The sequence below is a fragment of the Helianthus annuus genome, chromosome 8 (assembly GCF_002127325.2).
Source record: "Helianthus annuus cultivar XRQ/B chromosome 8, HanXRQr2.0-SUNRISE, whole genome shotgun sequence".
Classification (NCBI taxonomy): Eukaryota; Viridiplantae; Streptophyta; class Magnoliopsida; order Asterales; family Asteraceae; genus Helianthus; species Helianthus annuus.
The window spans coordinates 19,398,495-19,404,769 of NC_035440.2; the positions used below are offsets into that span (position 1 = coordinate 19,398,495).

A 6,275-nucleotide genomic window follows, 5' to 3' on the forward strand; every position below is an offset into this window, starting at 1 on the left:
AATGTATGTTAAACTTGTATGGTAATAAAAGATTTCCAAAGTCTTTGTTTATGTTGTGATAGCATCATGGAAGATCGTCCAGCACCTGAAACTATCATAAAATACTGACGTTTTTTAGACTATAATAAGTAATAGGTTTAGGATCAAATACAAAGTCTAAGTCTCCTAAAAATATGAAGTCATACAAAGAGTATCAAACGGATTCCGATTGACCACATTCAAGCGGCATTGGAATCGTCACATCGAACTCTACAATGTGAGATTTTAGGTTTTCACTTTTGGATTTATAGGTTGTAGATTTTACAAATTTTGTTTATTATAATTGTGTCTTTTATTTATCATTATATTTTTTCTATATTTGCGTAATTGTGTCTTTTCTGCGACTCATTGTGTCTTTTTTCCTCAACATTGTTTTTCGGTATTGTGTTATCTTGTGCGATTTATTGTGTCTTTGTACACTTCTTATTTTTAGAAGTTTTTGTAAAATAACTAAACCGGTAATTAATAATGAATAATGCTAAAATGCTTAACAGCCATGTAAAAAACCAAAAAAACTAAATTATTTTTAAGTAAAAAGCTAAGCATTTTTGTTTTCCATATAGTATCTTTATGGTATATTTTTTCATGAGATACTTTATTGATATCAATACCATCTAAAATTTTAAATTGAAAGAAAAAGGTGATTTGAGTAGCAAAAGAGTTCACGTCCGAATTGAAAATTTTTCTTATCATTTTATTTTAAGATAAGTTTTAAAAACCTTCTAAATGACCCAATCCGATTCTTTGTATGTTTCCTTATTCTTTTTATATATTAGGATTATATATGTGGAATACATACTGATTTCTTATATTTACCAACTCACTATCCATCCTTATAATTATTTTTGTGAGGGGCAGAGAAAAAACAAAATAGTAAAAGTTGATTAAAGAAGTATTATTTAACTGAATAGATATAAATATAAGGTATTGTAGGGTATTTTTAATCTTTATACTAATAAAGTAAATGTGTTTTTTATTAAATTATAAGAATATAGATAAGAACTCAGATATGAATGCACTAGGGTCTGTTTGGTATGGCGTAATGGAATGGACGAGTGAATGAAATAAATGAGGTAATGGAATGGACAAAGTAATGGAATGAATCATTACCATTTCATGTCTTGTTTGGTTACCATGTGAGAATGAAAAAAATCATTACTTTGTTTTGTTGGGCAGGCAAGAAAAATGAAGGAATAAAATCGGTGGTGATAGGTGGCAATGGTAAGGGTGGTCGGAGGTGGCGATGGTGGATGGCGGCGGCGACAATGGTTGTGGGTGACAACGGCGAAGGTGGCGGGTGATGGCGAGGGTGGGTGGTGGTTGCTGGCAGCGGAGGTGGGTGACGACGACGGGTGGCAAAGGCGGTTGTGGGTGGTGGTGGGTGACAGCGGCGATGGGTGGCGGTGAGGACGCTGGTGGGCGGCCGAGGTGGGTGGCGGGTGATTGCAGGGGCGGAGGTGGGTGGCGGTGGTGTCAGCGGTGGGCGATGGTTGGTGGCGACGTAGGTGGGTGGCGGCAACGGTGGTGGGTGGTGGCAACGGTGATGGGTTGTGGTTTTGTTAATGAAGGGTGAAAGATGGATGAAATGGAACAAAAAGAGGGGGGGGGGGGTTGGGGAATATGGAATGATTTTGCCTTATGTAAAAGGTGATTTCATTCATTTTAACAACCAAACACCTTTTTCTCTATTCCCCATAATAGTCCATTACATTTCATCTTTGATTTCTGCATAGCAATGGTTACCAAAATAGGTAGGAATAACAATTTAAGAATGATGATGGATTTCATATCAAAATTTAAACTATGAGACCAAACTTTCATATCAAAGAGACTTTAGGAGATATATAAAGTCAAATTTCTCTTAAAATTTTAAGTCGATGCTAGCTAACTAGTAATTGAAAATGACATATAATTAAAAGTATGTGTAATTCTAGGAACATCACACGTTACAAAATAAATAATAACTAACCGGACATGTTTTTAAAGAAATATATAAATATATACCACTCAATTCCCGACATTAGGTAAATTAAGATTAATTTGGTATAATTTAGAAATAAAAGTTGAGTAACAATTCATTGACCATTCCTATTAGGTGACGGGTATTTGAGGGAATCTACGGACGGTCATTGTGGCATATGCTATGGGGTCCCACCGACGTTATGAGTGAGCGTTCGTGAAGGTCACATCTAAGATAAATGGTTACGAGGAAAGAGTGGGTGGCCCAAGGGTTGGGTGTTTTGTTTGTTTTTTTCTTTAATCAATGAAGAAAGGAACAAGGATTTTACAAGGTTGTTGGAAATTCGTAGTAGCAAGATCGGAGTGGAATTTTTTATTTATTTATTTATTGTGGCTGACAAAATAAAAAGGAAAAGAGTGATCAGTGAGTTCGTGGCTTGCACACTCTATTTATTTTTATTTTAAATATATTTTAAGTAAAGTAATTAACTGAATTTGAAAATATGTAATGTTTTAACTTAATATAATAATTTATATTATCTTTTACGTTATTTTGATTTTTTCAATGAAATACGTGAAGTATATTAATTATTTTAGAGTAAATTATACTTTATGTCGTAACTATATGTTAGTTTGAACTTTGAAGGCTATGTCCTTTAAACTTAGAGTAAATTATACTTTATGTCTAACTATAGATGTTAGACTATTGGGTATGGGACGTGGGTTGGGTACAAACGCATAAGTCACCACCCTGGGTGGGTTTGGGTTTTGGCGTGGCTTCTTGGGCGGGGGTTTCAGCTCGGGCGTTGAGCGGGCCTAGCGATCTTCCATGGCCGGCTCTCATTGACTGGGTTGGCTAGGTTATAGGTGGCTAGGATTTTAAATAATAATTTTTGGGCTTTTTTTTTTTAATTTTGTGTGTAATTTTATAATAATTGAAAAAAAAATTATAACACGTGGCCAACCCACGCGGGCTAGCCACGTCCGCCATACCGACCCAACATGCAACTGACCAGTGGTGTCCTTCGAAGTCCATGTGTCAACCCATATCCCAAACCCCCGTCTCACCATACCCCACGGTTATTGAACTTTGAAGGCTATGTCCTTTTAACTTTAATATTACACGAAATGTTCTTTCTTTAGAAAGCTAACACGCGCTTTACATTAATTGATGTTACTGTTTCTGTTAGGTTTTATAATAATGACAACAATAAAATATCGTGCGCGTTGCAGCGGAATGTCATGTCGTAAATTTAACTCGATTAAAACAATTAGATAAAAAACACTCATGACGAAATGTAGATAAAAACACATGTGACGGTATATTCGCAAATCACCAAAAAGTTACACGTCAATTAAACTCGAGTAAAACCGTGACATATCCAAATTATATAATCCTACAAAAAGCAACTTAGGTTGCCTCTATAAAATAAAAGGTTGTGACTTTTAAAAAACCACCAACAAATACCCCTTTCCTTAACAACTAAACGTCGCATTTAACAACAAAAGCCGCGTTTTCGTTCAAAAAAAAAAAAACTAAACGTCGCATCTAACGTAAACGGTTACCCCTCACATTCTTCCACGTGCAATCTTGCCCATACCCCTCTCTTTTAGATATAACGCGTGGTTTTTTTTCGTTTTTGTATTCAACCAAGTCAGATTTCCTTTGAACTTCAACCAATATTTTAGTCTCTCTCTCTCTCTAACAAAAAGATCAGATTGATTTCGCTTTGATGTAACGATATTCTTATCAGATTTTGTCCGATTTCATCAACATGAGACATCAAGTTTTGTTTTGAAGGTTCCATCTCAAACAATATTCAACTTCGCTGATATGTTTATTCAATCTCAAATAATAGATTTTGATTGATTCAAATTCGAAGATGATGGATTCATTGCAGTTCAATCTCAAACAACAGTACACATTTTTTTTCTGCTTTTGATGTTGTTCGATTTGTATGTATATTTTCGTTAGTTAATTTTGTGATGAAGTCGCATATCTAAGGATAAAGTTGGAATAATACTTGATGAAGTCGCATATATAAGGATAAAGATCGAATAGGATGAACATCGTATATTCGTATGATGGCGTTGAACAAGAAACACCCGATTGTATAGTTATCTAAGATTCGTAAATGATTTGTTTTTTATTTTGATTTTGATCCAGGTTCGATGAAGATGAAGTCAGTGGATTCATCAAAATTAAAACGAAATCACAATATTACCCAGGTTCATTTCTTTTTAATTTGAAGGATTTTTCTTTTAAAAAACAGTGGGTTTATTTGTCACTATTGATACCCAGATTCAAGAGGGATGCGTGAAGTGATTTATGTGTTGTGTTCAAAGAATCAGTTTAACAATGGCGTCGAATTCAAACAAAGAATAGGTTTTTCTATCAACCTCGAAGAATAGAAACAGTCTAACAAGCGCCTACATTTATATATGGTTCGTATTCGCTAACTCAAGATGCTATTTGAATGAGAATCAAAGAAAGTCCGGTGATGGCAATGACGAACAATCAAATGATGTCAAACTCTATAAATCGGCTTGCTATGACATGTTCTAAGATGCCTGTGTTTTTTTATTATTGAACAATATGAAAGGGAGCGCTTCCCTTTCACTTCATCCATCCGAAATTATCCAAATTTCACACAAACAGTTTACGTTCACAATTCTCTCATTTTTACCAGAATTGGTATCAATATTGTTGTTGTATAAACAAAATTTTAGTAAACGGTAAACCTTAAATCGAAATTATGCCCATTCGGCGATTTGTAACATTGTTTTTTGGTATCCAGAGAGTCACAACGCCGTCTCTTCCTCTCAGGCAAGTCGTAACCACCGCCTCTTCATCTCCGGTGATTGGTAACTACCGCCTCTTCATCTCCGGTAATTCGTAACCATCGTCTCTTCATCCCCGGTGATTCAAGCAAAAATCATTGTGCAAACCCTTCCAACAATTCATAACCGTTGCCTCTTCATCTATGTCGAGTCGTAACCGCACACCACAAATCTACTAACTCCACAATCTGGTCATTGGCTCCGGCGAGGCGGTTACTTTCTCATGAAATATCACCGGAATCGTTGTCAGGTCAAGCACCAACTATTCCGATGCAGATTTCGTTGAAATCGATCCTTCAGGAGACCGGGTCGTTTCGGGAGCTAGATTTTGATAAGAATAAAACCTACCCATCCAATCTTTGGTTTTGAAATATAGGGAAGAGTTGTCTTGGTTGGAAAGAAAAGACACATACTGCATGAGGAGGGTACAGGCAATGATGTGTATGTGTTTTCCTATTGGTGGGTTGGTTTTGTATTGCAGTAAGTTTATTACGTGAAAAGGCAAATGAAAGGGTTTATTGAACAGTGGTGAGTTCTCATTAAAGGGTTGTAAATGGCTCGCATATTGGTTGGCGACATAACTTTTATTTGTTTTTTCATTTAATTTACCACATAATGACATTGCTTTAGATTTTTCAACATTTTTTTTTACACATTGATCTAAAGATTCTTGCCAGGCTGCTATACCACTTTAATGCCCATCAAATTGATTTTAGATTCTGCATAAATATGACTAAGCATATGTATGTGTGACTAGATGCAGAATTGAATAATAGAAAAGTAAAATGGGTACTGAATAGTAATTGATAAAATATATCCACAACTTACAAATGAATGAAAAGTTTCCGATTATCAGATATATCTTGGATCATTCAAAACTAAAACATTTTGTAGATACATACATATCAAGAATTTTCGCATCTATTATAAAAAATCATTCACAATCGACGTCCCGCCGCAACGCGCGGGTTAGCGTCAACTTGTTTGTTACAATTAATAAACAAATTTAACAGAAAAAAATCAGATAAAACTATAATGATTGTAAAACTAAAATAAGTATAGAAATCATAACACACGAATTGTTTAACGTACTTGCTAAAAGCATAGGAAAAAAATATCAGTATAAAATTCATAATTATTTAATTTCCTATTTGGTTTATAAAAATCAAATAAAAAAATGTCTAGACTTTACGTGACGAAAGTGTAAAAAGGAAAACTTTTGATGACCAAAACAAAAGGGACATAATATTAATGAAGCTAGTTTATGATATTTAATATATATTATAATATATTTTTTGTTCTTTACGACTAAAAGAAAAACTTTTTTTTAAAGAATATAAAAATATAAAAATATAAGAATTATTGAACTTAAAATTTTGTTATTCAGTTGTAAGACCAAACTTGTCATTTTACAAAAAGAAAACTAACAAAAAGTT

General features: G+C 34.3%; 1 long non-coding RNA gene across 1 annotated transcript; it reads left to right on the forward strand.

Annotated features, from left to right (window-relative positions):
* Positions 1-3,645: 3,645 nt before the first annotated feature.
* LOC110898750 lies at positions 3,646-5,364 on the forward strand. The gene is made up of 3 exons (XR_002569590.2): positions 3,646-3,916; positions 4,166-4,227; positions 4,301-5,364. It is a non-coding gene; the product is annotated as an uncharacterized LOC110898750 (long non-coding RNA).
* The last annotated feature ends 911 nt before the right edge of the window (positions 5,365-6,275 follow it).